This window comes from Microcebus murinus, chromosome 16 (genome assembly GCF_040939455.1).
Source record: "Microcebus murinus isolate Inina chromosome 16, M.murinus_Inina_mat1.0, whole genome shotgun sequence".
Lineage (NCBI taxonomy): Eukaryota > Metazoa > Chordata > Mammalia > Primates > Cheirogaleidae > Microcebus > Microcebus murinus.
Genome location: NC_134119.1, coordinates 45,365,324 through 45,379,136, shown reverse-complemented (window position 1 = coordinate 45,379,136; position 13,813 = coordinate 45,365,324). Strand labels below are relative to the sequence as shown.

General features: G+C 48.6%; 1 long non-coding RNA gene across 1 annotated transcript; it reads left to right on the top strand.

Moving 5' to 3' along the window:
* The first annotated feature begins 1,781 nt into the window (after window positions 1-1,781).
* Window positions 1,782-5,004, top strand: LOC105857079 (uncharacterized). The gene is made up of 3 exons (XR_001147473.3): window positions 1,782-2,026; window positions 2,942-3,051; window positions 4,392-5,004. It is a non-coding gene; the product is annotated as an uncharacterized LOC105857079 (long non-coding RNA).
* The last annotated feature ends 8,809 nt before the right edge of the window (window positions 5,005-13,813 follow it).

Here is a 13,813-nt window from a genome sequence, read left to right as displayed (position 1 = left end):
GCACTTCTCACCCTGTAGTGCTTACAAAACCCACGGTTCTGATTCGACGGACACGGGATGTTTGGGTTGAATCATGTCTCCAAAAAGATGTATAGACATCCTAACCCCAACACTCATGAATGTGACCTTATTTGGAAACGGGGTCTTTGCAGATGTAATCCAGATGAGGACGTACTCATTAGGGTGGTGTCCATATAAGAAACCAACATGACTGTGTCCTTATAAGAAGAGAAAAGAGAGGCACAGGTACAGATAAACGGATGGGGTGGGACAGCCGGCTGTGGGAAGACTCGGGCAGAGGTTGGAGCGATGCTGCCACAAGCCAAGGGATGCCGGGGCTGCTGGGAGCTGGAAGGGGTGAGGCAGGCTCCTTCCCCAGAGCTTCGGAGAACAGTTCTGCCAGCACCTCAATTCCAGACTCGAGTCTCCAGACCTGTACAGAATAAGCTTCTGTTATTTAGGCCACTCAGTTTGTGGTACTTGGCTAGGGCAGCCCCAGGACACTAACCGAGGGGTGCAAATTTGCATTTCTAAGAAGCTCCTGGGTGATGCAGATGCTCCCATGGAAGCTCACTCTGAGGGGTGCTGGCCTGGGTCGCCCAGCCCTGCCCACCACATGTGTGCACTTGGAGACACTCCCCATCCCCGTGGCCGTGAACTCCACACCCACCACTGGCCACCTCTCCAGCTGTTTCTCCTCTGACCCCTGCCTCCCACGTGCTCTTCTGGGATACAAAGAGCCCTGGTGCCCCTCTCTGCCATGGATTTGCACATACCTCTCCTCTGCCTACATCCCTCTATCCCAGTCTGGAAAGCTCCACTTTCAAATCCAGCCCAGTCTCCACCCGCTGGACTGTAGCACGCTACCTCCCTGTCACCATGGTGCTCCTGGCCTGTGCTGTCCCGTGGTCACACCACGTTGCACTGACTCTCCACACACACATGTGTCTCCTCTTCTCACTTGGAGTCTTTCTGGCATCTCATTTACCTAGAAGGGCACCTGGCACATCGTGAAGCCTCAGTGTTTCTGGAAGCACGAGGAGAGTGAACAACAGGCTTGTGTCTGGAGTCGCCCGGCCGGCACTGCAACTGGGGTATGTTTTCCACAGTGCACCGTGGATGCGTTTTCCCCGAGTACTTGAGAGCACTTTGGGTCAAGGTTGTTTCAACTAACTTCCCTGACACTTAAAATTAGCTTCACTTTCCGCTTCCTCACCCTGGTCTTCAGGGGGAGGCTGTGTTTATCACCGTATAGCCCCTGTGCCGTGGGCAGTGTCCTTGGTTTGAGCAGGACAGAGGACTTTGGCTAGCCTTGCAGTATCCGTCCAGCCGTCCATGCAGCGTGCTGTGATTGCTAATAAACGCCTTGGGCCCGTCGCCCGCGCCGAGCGAGCCCCTCCAAGTCAGGCAAATGAAGAGCGGAGATTGAGCTGTTTAACTAACACAACTCAGCTTTCCCATGGCCCGTCCCGGACCTCAGGAGAGGGTCCAGTTTTTACTCAGCAGGTGGCCACAGAGTCTGACAGGCGCATCCTACCTCGTGCCAAACTTAGGTTCCATAAAGGGGAAAGCAGGGGGAGGAAGCCCAGTTCCCACTGGACGCCCGAGGCCAGGGCAGGGCCCGCCAGTCCACTCTCCCCTCCCGCCTCCCCTCTCTGGTGAGTCCTGCTTTGTGAACTAACTTGTGGGAGGTCACAGCAAAAGCCAGGAGGCTTGTGACTTCTCTAGAGCTTTGGGGAAGTAAACAAAGAGGAATGCAAGGTCAGAGGCAGCCCATTTTCTCTCGAGGCAGGGTTGGGGGACAGAAGTTTGCCTGAGGACCAGCCCCAAGGGCTACATGCGGTCTCCGAGGTTGGACAGAAGAGCACACCGGGAGACACCAGAAAAGGGGACTTTCAATCTCAGAGCCGTCCTCTGAGGGCCAAACACATGCTGAATGTAGGACAAACCCGAGGATTTTATCAGAATGAGGTCCCGCCTGCTGACCTGGAGCTTCAAGACAGGCAAGGTCGCCAAACTGCTCCAGGTCAGGAGCCTGCGTGCACGCCTTTAGTTACAGATCCCCATCTTCTCTTCTGTTTGAAAACGGTACTATCTATACTTATCACAGAAAGTTGCAAAAGATGGAGAAATAGTTGGGACCAAAAAGCCACCACCCAGAAAGGCTCACTGCTGGCAGGTTGGCGGGTTTCTGAGAAGTTTTGGACATAGTTGAGGTTACTCTGCAGAAAGTTTTAAACCCTGAGTTTCTCCCACTTGAATGTTAAAAGATAAACATTTCCCTGTACGTGCATAAACTCTTTGCCAACATTATTTAATTTATGCATAACACATCATGTGGTTACATGATGGTTTACTTAACCACACTATTATTGTTGGATTAGTGCAATATTTTTGTTTGTTTGTTCCAATAACGGTTCCATGATATTAATGCAGAACACTGATTTTGTAATTAAGGTCACTTTCTTAAGATGTGTTCCCTTAAGAGCAATTATTTGGAGAAAAGGATAATATGATTTTCCATATGTGTACTACATATATGAGCATATGCACACGCTTGGATACACGTTTATATGCACTCACACTTATATGCACATATAAACCTTGGATTCTAATTTGTCTTCTGCCACTAACTAGATATTTCAACTTGGTCAAGTCGTTTAACCTTTCTAGATCTGATTTTTTTGTTGCCTTTGTGATATGAGGGGTCAGAGCAAATGACCTCAGGTTCCCTCTGGTTCCCTCAGCTGGAGCATGGAAATGAGTTTTCACACAAGGTTTCACGGGGCTCTTTTTCCTGGCACACTTTAATAATGCCTAGAAGTGCACATCTGCACCTGTGCTTGAGTGCGTCCTCTACCTAAAGCACTTTTCATAAGTATCCCCAGTGGAATCTCTATAGTAACAATTTGTGAGGTTTTGTTCCTGTTGTATTTTTCAGTTAGACAGTAACATAGCCACTGGCTGTGACTTCAGCCCTGTTGACTTCTGGATTTTCCCAAGCGGCCATGTTCCTCAAGTCCAGTGTAGAGGACTACAGGTGGGAGAAAGGTGAGTGGCTATAAAATCACAACTGAGAAGCATGCAAACACGTGCTTAGTGTAAAAGACCAACATAGGCCTAGTCTGTTCTCTCCAAACCTCCCATTCCCACAGATTGTGTCCCCAGCTTGGGAGTTGGTCACAGGATGGTGGGTGTCCTCTCGCCTGGCAGGTCGTGGAGAAGCAGGTTTGAAAGAGGCACCCTTCCCATGATCTTCTGAACATATTGAAGATCATTTTAATTATGCCTGAGGCCTCTTTTCATGTTCATTTTACCCAATTTTTTCATAAGGCCCTGAATTAAAGACCAGAATGAAAGAGTTAGCTAAAATTCCCCAGATACCTCTCTAAACCAGGGAGAGGAAATGATCAGTTGCAATCACAAAGAATGTACAAGAGCTACAAAATATTAGTGGGCTTTTTGGGATGCGGATTTGTGAGGATGAATTTGTGAGACCTTTGCCGACCAGCTGTAGGGCACGGAGCCTGCATTCCAGTAACATCTGGGAGAGGCGGGGATTTCCACTCTTCCGGGGACTGGGAATAACCCTCTCCAAACTCTGGGCTCCAGGCTTCCATTATGGGGCCCCTGGGATTGCGGTATCCAGCTTGGCCTTGGCTGTCTTCAGCCCTTCACCTGCAGCCTCAGTGACCTGCAGACCCACGAGCTCTCCCAGTTGCCTTGTTCATTATCCCCACGGGGCTGAGTCCCCCTAACATCAGTGTGCCAGCTGGAGCCTGGGGTAACCCACAAAAGCTTTTCCAAGTGATGGGGTGTCGCCAGGTCAAGGTGACAAAACTGGAATCCTGGGAGACTCAGGAAGCTTGCTATATAGGTAGGATGACAGTGGAGCCAATGATAACAAACAGGTCTTAAACACGACACAGTCTAAAAATCTGTTCACACCTTGCTAGTTTTACTCTCATAGCATCAGTGAGTTAAAACATTACTGGCACATTAAGTGGGTATAACTGAAAACCAGGGATCAGAGAGGAAACCTTCCTCTTACCAGGTTTGAAAATTGCCACCAGCCTTGCCACAGATAACCCAGCGTTCCTGATTCCTAATCTTGTTGTCTTTCTCAAAGTAGGATTTTAAGTAGCAATATTGGATGAGAAGGAACAATTGCACAGGATGAATGCAGTGCTAAGCTGGGACAGCTATGACCCCAGAGGCCGGTGGGGAGCTCGACACTCACACGGGGCCGTGCACGGAGCCCTTGGTGCACAGGGCAGCTCCTTCTGCACCTAAAACAAGGGAGAAACTCCCTGGCCAGGAAACATGGATGTTTCCAGTTTATCTCAGGAGCCTTGTCACCACCTCGCCCCACGCTCTGTCCTTTTGTTTAGGCAGTCAGCAGCGGTCCACAGACGGGAACCCAGGGCGCCTGGCAAGAAGAAGCCAGCCCCTGCAGACTAGCTGAGAGACAGGTATGGCATGCGTGTAAACAACAGCTGACAGCCAAACTGACGCAATTTCCTGCCCTGGATTCTAATAGAATGAGCATTTGACCAGCTTTCTGAAATCCCTGCCCTGCACTTCAGAAGAACACGCTGGACTTCCGTTATTAGCTAAAACCACAGCTCCTTGGCTGGACTGAAGTTGTACTTCTCCATTCTCTCCGCGGGGGTTGGACCAACGATTGCCCAAGTGTCCTCTCCCACCAATGGTTTAAGATTTTATCATCCGCTTTTAGGCCTGTCTACCCCACCATAATGCAGCACCAGACAGGTTTACTCCTTAGTTGTCCTTGAACCACTGACCTTTCTCTGCCCTGTAGACTTCCAGAGCTGGAGGCCTCAGACCCGCGGGTACGTGGGAGCCGGCCCGTGCTGGCTTGCGCTTGTTTAGAGAGTTGATTGTAAAACTTTCAAGAATTTCACAAGCTGGTTCTTAAACACAGTCATAATTCAAAATCAACTATGTAAATGTACAAGTAAATGAATGATGTTTAAAAGGTAATAAATATGAAAAACTCATGAATTCCTAATGATTTTTGCTCAGATCTGCGCTCTTGAGGTTACTTATGGCTGCGGTGTCCCTATGATGGAAATTCCATTTAATGGTGGGCTACGCACATCTCTTGCTGACTGCGCTCTCAGTAACATCTGGTGGTAGGCTGACATTGGCCATGGTAGAGATATTTACACCACAGCAAGAGGCAAACACTGCAAATGGTTTTTTTCTTTTTTTTTCCTGGAGAGCTGTAGTCAGTAATTTGCTAAGACCTGCTGCTCTTAGGTCATTGCTATGCCTTGTGGCACCCAGCACAGCATGGTGCACAGGGAGCAGGCATCTCCCAGATGTTTCCTCCAGAGAAGTTCCTCCGAGCTTTCCCTGAAGTTTCTTACCGTGGAAGAACTTGCTGAGCGTCTGTGAGGGCAGCCCTGGCTGAGAGACTTGGAGAGCCATCTCCCCTCTATCGGTGTGGACACTGCTTTGTCCCCGCTCTGGCTTTGTCCCCTGACTGCCTGCCCCACACTGCTGGACCTCCTGCTCCACGAGTCATGGGCCAGGCTGTGTAGGAGAGTCAAAGGACCTGGAGTTCAAATCCCACCTGGGTCATGGCCTTGGCACATACCCGGTGTCCTTGTCTGTGAATTGGATCGTACGTCTTCCTTTCCACGTGTTGCAACGAAGGTGAGAAGACAGGAAAAGTCGACAGTCAAATTCATCATCACTGGTCTTACTGTTATCCTGGGTTAAGCCCTGGCTCCCCTCACAGGCACTTCCCTACCCCACCTGAGCCGGCTTCCCCTGGCTTCCGAGGGTGTGGGAGGCAGTTCTAGGGGTGAGCGATTCCAGGGTCCAGCCAGGGAAAGGTTCGCTGCAGGGTTTTCACTGGGCTGAGCCGGGGACCAGGGACAACAACAGGCCAGGGCTGGGTCCCTGAGTTTTGTGTCCAGGGTGGACTTTAGCAGGCCCGGATAATTGTTAGGGTGTAAACTTACTAGGTGTTCACAGTGGGTTGGATGAAGAATTCTCAGTGATCAGGATATGCAGAAGTAAAAGCGTATTTATTTTCCCGAGAAAGAAAGAAAGAAGAAAGAGTGAGAGAGAGAGAGAGAGAGTGGCCACAACACACGGAGGGAGGAAAAAATTGTCAGGCAATTGAGGAAAGCTGTTTGGAGTTTTAAAGGGTAAAAATGGCCTTTATTTTTTTCTCTGCTTCAGCAGACTTACAACAACAGCAGCGGCTGCAGCTGTTGCAGGTGCTCCTTCCAGCTTATCTCTGTCCTTGAAATCTGTCCAGCCAGAGTCAAGAGAAAGAGCTGGAGTGAAGCCGTGCTCTGCTGAGGGTCCTTCCCAGCTGAGAACACCAAGTCTAAAGACAGTGAGTTAGACCACAGGGGTTCTAATTAAAACAATGGGGTAGTTGTGTTGTGAGTTTATTTTCCACATTTTCTGTTTGATTGTTTATCTTCCTCTGTTAGATAATTAGTAAGACAACCTTTCAATAATATCAGAGGTAAAAATTATTGTTTGATCAGAAAACTGGAGGAATAGAGTGTCAACCAAACTATGTGAAGACACTCCTGGGGCCAGTCATGGGCCAGCTGGGCCGTCCTTCCCCCGGGCTCTGAGACCCTCGTTCCTTGTTCTTCTGCCACCCTCCTCCTGGGCCCTGACCCCACCTCACAACTCCCTCGGCCCAGCGCTGCCGTTTCTGGGAGTTTCTGCTCATTGGACGCTAACAAGCAATCAGGCATGTGAATCAGCACCTAGCTTATAAAGCAAAGCCAACAAAATTTCCAAAACACCTTCTTCCTTCAATAAAAGCTCCCCTCATTTGGAGATAATATTTTGCAACAACGTGCTGTTACTGCTGTTGTTTTTCAGGCTGTTATATAAAAGTCATGGCAATTAGATAAGAACCACAAAGAAGAAAGTATCCTTTTCCACAGTCATTGCTTAATTCTACACTAAAACCATTACTCAGTAACTCCTCGTTTCGTGTAATGAATATGTTCCAGTGCAGTTGGCCACATACAATTTGTTTCTCAGAGCAAATTTCATTTCTCTGCTAATTTCTATGTTTATGCAAGTTTTCATGGGAACAAAGAATTAGTCCTTAAATTCTAGTCCTGCAAGATGACGCCTTTGTGAATTTTTTTCTTGCAATTTTAACTTTTTATAATGGGCTTTTTTTTTTTTTCTTTTGAAACAGAGTCTCATTTTTTTTGTCCAGGCTGGAGTACAGTGGTGAAACCATAGCTCATTGAAGCCCCCAACTCCTGGGCTCAAGTGATCCTTCCACCTCAGTATCCCGAGTAGCTGGGACTACAGACACGTGTCACCATATCCGGCTAAGTTTTCTATTTTTGTAGAGACAGGGTCTTGCTATCTTGCCCAGGCTGGCCTTGAACTCCTGGGTTAGAGTGATACACTTGCCTTAGCCTCCTGAGTAGCTGGGGCTACATTTGCACATCACCACGCCTGGCTAATTTAAAAAAATTTTTTGTAGAGACATAGTCTCACCCAGGCTTGTTTTGTACTGCTGGCTCAAGTGATCCTCCCACCTTGGCCTCCCAAAGTGCTGGGATTACAGTTGCGAGCCACCGTGACCAGCCATATAACAGACATTTTCAAACACATATAGAAGTCAACAGGATGACATAATAATAATACTGCAATGAGCTCTATATGCCATCACCCAGCCCTCACTAAGTTCACTGTACAACCAACCCCATTCCATCTGCACCCACCCTTCCCTCAGCTCATTATTTGGAAACAAATCCCAGATAGGATCATAGCTCATCTGCAAATGTCTCAGAAAATATCTATTAGCCATGTGCTGGACTGACCCCAGTATGGACCCAGTGCAACCTTCTCCCTTTCACTTTACTTAAAAAAATATAGATTTTTGTTTCCCAAACTTGCCTCTACGACCTCCCTCTGGAGACTGCATAGGCATGAGGATACCACTGTCTCTACATTTTCCCTACACCGTTCCCAGTTTGCTTCTATCAGAATCATGTGGGCCGATAATCGGACGAGCAGACTTCCCAGCTCCAGCCCCCATTCTGCTCGTGAGGACAGGGTTGTGGGTTAAGCCTCTGCTTCTTTAAGGAATCACTCATCACTTGTTCATGCTCCCCACACTGATGTTTGAGATCCTGTGACATAACACAGCGTTCTCCAGTGTGGACATTCCTAAAATGCCAGGCAGGAGCCCACCAAATAAAATGGGACTCTGACTAGTTGATTTTTGTAACTTTAGTTTAACCAAGATGATGTGATCTTGCTAGACCTATGATTAATAGAATAATGGTCTAATCAGTTTCTCCTTTAAGGAGTTAACTTTTTCGAGACAAAAGTAGCTCACTGGGAAACATCCCGGGGAGAAATGTGTCCGTTGTCCCTGGTGGCTTTCTCTCACGAGTAAAAGATCTGCTATCAGCAGAAGAAAACACATTGCTTTTTGTTAAGGAACAAGGGTGACTTCCACTATCAGAGACAAATGTCCAGCGAAATGCATTCGTCTTTAAAAAGGACACAACGAAGACAGAAGGAGCCATCCCACGGAGGAGCCACTGTTGCAACGAGGTGGGCCAAGACTTAGCTGTATTTGTTCTGAGAACCTCCAGAAGTGGAGGTTTGAGATACAGATGAGGTCCAGTTATTCCTTTGAAAGCAGCACCTGAAGTCTCAGCCCCGTAGTTCCGGCTGTATTGTCATGGGGCCTTCAGTCCGTGTGCACTGGGAGTCCCAGGCACCAAAATGCAGCCTCAGCTGACCTGTAACAGGGCAGTGTCTCCCTCACCCCTCAAGGCACCAATCTTCTTATTCACCGAAGTCTTCCAAAACAGAACTTCTCATAAAGCCCTTCAGTCCCTGGGAAGTCTCAAGCCCAGGGACTTCCAGGGCTGGGACATAAAGTCCCTGGGAAGGAAGCACTGAGGCAGCAGGGTCCCTCGTCTGGAGCTCAGGGCCCAGCCAGCCTGAGCCCACGTTGGTGAGATGTGCACTTGGCCTTCTGACATCCCTAGCCTCTCTTTTGCTCTCCCTTGGCCCCTTTCCTGGTCTGGCCCCCAGTACATTTGGGGCCTGAAGCAAGAGGACAAAGAGATGCCCATTTATTGCATTGTTTAAATATTTGGAGTTCCTAAGTCAAGCTAACAAACTGTTACATAGAACAAAGCTTATCTTGTAGTTTGATAAATACACCTTCATAACAACTGGGAGCCCAGGTGTGAATTCTGAATTCTCAGGCTCCTCCGCTCTCCCCGTAGGACAGGGCACCTGGCCCTCGGCCCACAGCCAGCTTCCTGGCTTCCCCCACACAGCTCTGCCCTGCACCTCCAGGGACCCTGTGCTCACATTGGTCACAACCCAGCCTGCCTGCACGTGCAGACCCTGTCCACAAGCAGCCGCGGCCACCATCCCAGATGGAGGCGCACGCCAAGGGCTGCTGCACCCACAGGAGGACGCGCCAGCCAGGGAAGGGCCTCTCAGCCCTGGAGGTGCTTGCCTGAGCTTCAACTCCAAGGATCCTGGGTACCTGGGCTGTGCTCTAGAAGTGGGGGAACAGGCTCCGGGTGGACACAGCCCCTCTGCCAGACCCCTTGCTCTTTTGGGAGACAGGAAGCCAAAATAGCACCGCTAATTTGTGGGGCCCAGGGCGTGAAGGAGTGAGGGTGGCTCTGCCTTCACTTTTTGACTGTCATTCTCAGAAAATGAGTTGGGGAACGCATTTTTCCCAGACTCGTCACCGCTAAACTTTGCAGACATCATTAACCTTGTGATGAGAACAGAACCTCCCATCGGAGCCGTGGGCCGCCACAGTGACAATGCCATCTGTTTCCTGTTGCAGCGGTAGTGATCCGTGCTGGCGCCTTCGTGATGCGGGGGACTGTCACATCTCCAGCGCTCAGCTTCTCTGAGTATCTTTTCTGCTCCCTAAACTTGGGGAATGATCCCCCGTCATTATTCAGATTAGGGACTGTGGTATTTTTCACATGATGCCTGGCATTGAAGCTGCCTAAAACTGGTAGCTTAAAAACACTTGGAGGGTAGGAGTCTCCAGAGTGGGGTGGGATGGCGAGGACCACAGGGAGCATTCGGAAGAGCCTGTTCCTGGCTGGTCGTCACTTACAAGGAATGCAGGGCTAGACGGGCAGGACCTGGAGCTGGCAGAGCTCCTGGGCTTCTTATTCTCCGGGCTGGGGCCACATGTGCAGGTCCAGTCCCCTGAGCCGCCCTGAGTGTTTCCAGGTGCTGAGGAAAAGGAGCCGCAGGAAGGGGCTGTGCTCAGTGGGCTGCCACTGTGGGCAGCTGGAGACGCGTCCTGCTGCGGAACCCGGTGGCAGGGTGGGGCCGGCCCCTCGGAGCTGGCCCACTGCGGGCCGGCCAGCTGGGGTGGCCACTGGTCGAGGAGCACTTTCCTACCCTGTTCTCTGAAGCTAAGTTTCTGGGATATTTCCAGTGTGCCTGGAGGAAGGCACATGAGCTATGACTCCTCTTTGTTATTGGCCAAGGCTCTATGGCAGTAAAATCCCGAAGCTGGCCAGACCTCGGTTCATTAATCATGGGCATGAAGAAAATAACTACTTAATGCGGCTGTTGCGTGGATTTAAGGAGATGTGGACGCAAGACAGCTTTCTGTGAGGAAGGGTTTAATGGCCCCTTTTATACAAAGCTCAGACACAGGAAGGCCACTCCCTCTGGACTGGGTCCCTCTCCTCACCCCACTTCCCTGCTGCTCCCGGCCTACACCTGCTTCCAGACACAGGTCAGCAGAGGCCACGGCATGAATCGCAGGGGGTGTGGGATGGTGTCAGGGAACACTATTAGGTAGCAGCAATGGGAAGAATAATGCCCCTCCTAAAGATGTCTGCGTCCACATCCCCACAGCCTGCAAGTGTCTTATGAATGTCACATGGCAAGGGGGCGGTTAAGATCACAGACAGGATTAATGTTGCTAATCAGCCAAACTTGAAATGAGGAGACTATTTTGGCTTACCTGGAGGGTCGCAGGTAGTCACCCAGGACCTTATAAGGGAGGTGGAAAAGTCGGAGTCTGATGCAGTCCGAGAAACGCTCAAACCGATAGCTTTGGAGACAGAAAGGGACCACGAGCCAAGGAATGCAGGAAGCCCCCAAAGCTGGGAAGGCCAGGAACAGATCCTCCCTGGGGCTCCAGAAGAAGCAGTCTGCCACATCTGCATTTAGCCTCACAGGACCTGCTCCAGACTTCTAAGTGTCAAAACTGTGAGAAATACATCCTCGGCGTGGCTTCGAGCCACTGAATTGGAGTCAGTGTGTTACAGCAGCCTCAGGGAGCTCAGAGAAGGGTCTTCTGTCTACAGATTGGAGACAGCAGCAGCTGTGTGCAGCTCTGCTCCTTAAAGCTGACCAAAAACAACAAGCAAAGTGAACATCAGGAAACTCCGCATTTGAAGAAACTAAAGCACAGGGAGCCCCCAGCCACCACGCTGGAGACCCGGCCACTAGCTGTCGACTTCGGTGAAAAGCAGCATGTGTGTGTGTGTGTGTGTGTGTGTGTGAGAGAGAGAGAGAGAGAGAGGGGATGGGAGTGACACAGAAGAGGTAGGCAAAACTAATAGAAGACGTTTTTCTTTTTTCTTAAAGGACAGTGCATACAATTAAAACAGCATGAATATTATCCAGTTGCTGTGGTTTGAATGTCCCCTCCAAAACTCATGCTGAAATTTAGTTGCGTTTGTCACAGTGTTGAGAGGCGGGATGTTTCAGAAGTGATTAGGTCACGAGGGCTCTGCTCTCGCGAGAGGATGAATGCCATTATCGGGGAGTGGGGCAGTTATCTCGAGAGCGGGCTCCAGATACAAAGGCTGAGTTTGGCCAGATTTCCTCTCTCTGTCTTGCATGTGCATCCCCTTGCCATGTGACACTGTCTGCCATGTTATGATGCCACAAGGAGGCCATCACTAGGTGTGTCCCCCAGTCTTGGAGTCCCCAGCCTCCAGAGCCGTGAGCCAAGTAAACTTCTATTGTTTATGAACTACCCAGTCTGTGGAATTCTGTTATAGCAGCAGAAAATAGCCCAAGATATAACTTACGTTGTATACATTTATATGTAGATATAGATGCATAAACAGATCACAAAGGGAAGGCCACCAAATCATTAATAGCTTTATCTCAGCATGACTAGATTTGGGGTGATTTTCATTTTATTCCTTTTTTTTATATATTGCTTGTATTTTTTATACCAAAAAAAATCCCCAACAATCCTACTTTTATAGGAGGGGGAAAAAGGGAAGCACAAAACACAAAAGTAGAGATGAAAACGAAGAACTAACAATAGAAACAGAGGAGAAGAAAATAATTTTGAAAGACTATATTGGTTAACTCCATGCAAGTGAATTAGAATGGTTGTTACTCTAGAAATGTAGGGAGTATCTGTATTTTTTCCTATCTACAAAAAACAAAACAAAAATAAACTTTTTTTTTTTTTCCTTTTTTTAAGACAGGATCTCCTTCTGTTGCCCAGGCTGGAGTAGTGCAGCGGCATGATCATAGCTCACTGCAGATGTGAGCTCCTGGGCTCAAGTGACCTGCCCCCTTGACCTTTCCAAACTTTTACAGAAATTATCTGGACCTTAATGGAGAAGATTCAGATTTTAGTGACATTTTCAATTGTTCCATGTAACTTGTTTGTTAAGATGTTTTATTTCCTCTAAGGTCAGAAGTTTTTTTGGGTTTTTTTTTTTTTTTTTTTTGGCAGTCCTCTCAAGTAATAGATAATTCTGGTGTCATTTTATATGTTCTAGGTCAATAAAAACACGAATTCTGAGAAAACACAAAATAACAATAAGCTAATGTTCTTTATGATTCTTGATAGAAGTATCATAAGTGAAATATTAGCAAATACGACTCAAGAATACATTAAAGAAACAGTAGCCCACCTAGGAGGGTCTGTCCTGGAGATGCAAACCGCCTAACTCTCCAAACCTCTGGCTCAGTAGGCGTCGCTGGAGGCAGAGCCTGAGAAGGGATCCCCAGCCAGGTGAGGCCCCAGAGAGAAGTCGCCAGGGAAGCAGGAGCACAGGGGAGAAGGCAGTGACTGGGAGGTTCCCTGGGGTCTGTCCCCTTGGCCCACCCCACAGGGAGCTAAGAGTGCTGGCTGCACCCACTGTCTATTCCACCTGGAGGCGGGGGACAGGCTTGCTGTGACCTTTACATGGTGACTTGGGCTGTCTCCCCTCCAAGGGGTGTCTGAGTCACAGGGCCCCTGTGAGGGGGGGCAGTTCTCAGGAGGGGGTGATCGTGAGCCATCAGCAGCCCACACTCACAGCAGCTGGTGGATGGGGCACCCCCAAAAGGCTCGGGAGTGGGGGGCTCCCACAGCAGTGCCTGCTAAGTCAAAGGAGAAAAGTAAGTACATTTTCATAGTCATCAACAAGGCCTTGGATAAAATTCACCATATTTCTGATTTTAAACATCAATTGAATAGGAATAGATATTTACTTCTCCAACATGATATTACAGCTATCTGTAATAAAAATACATACTTAATGGCGAAATGCTAGGGACATTCTCATAAAAGCCTCAACAAGGATGCCAACTAATGCCACAGGATGTAACATATTCATGAAGCATTCTTTAGTGTACTTAACCAGAGGGAAAATACTGAATTTAAAAATCCAAGAGGGGAAGAGTAATTACATCTGTGTTTTGCAGGTGGAATGTATTACATATGAAAGAACAAAGCGAATTAATTGAAAAGATGCCAGAAATAACAAGCGGTTCAATCAAGCTGCATGGTTACAAATTCAATTTGCAAAAATCA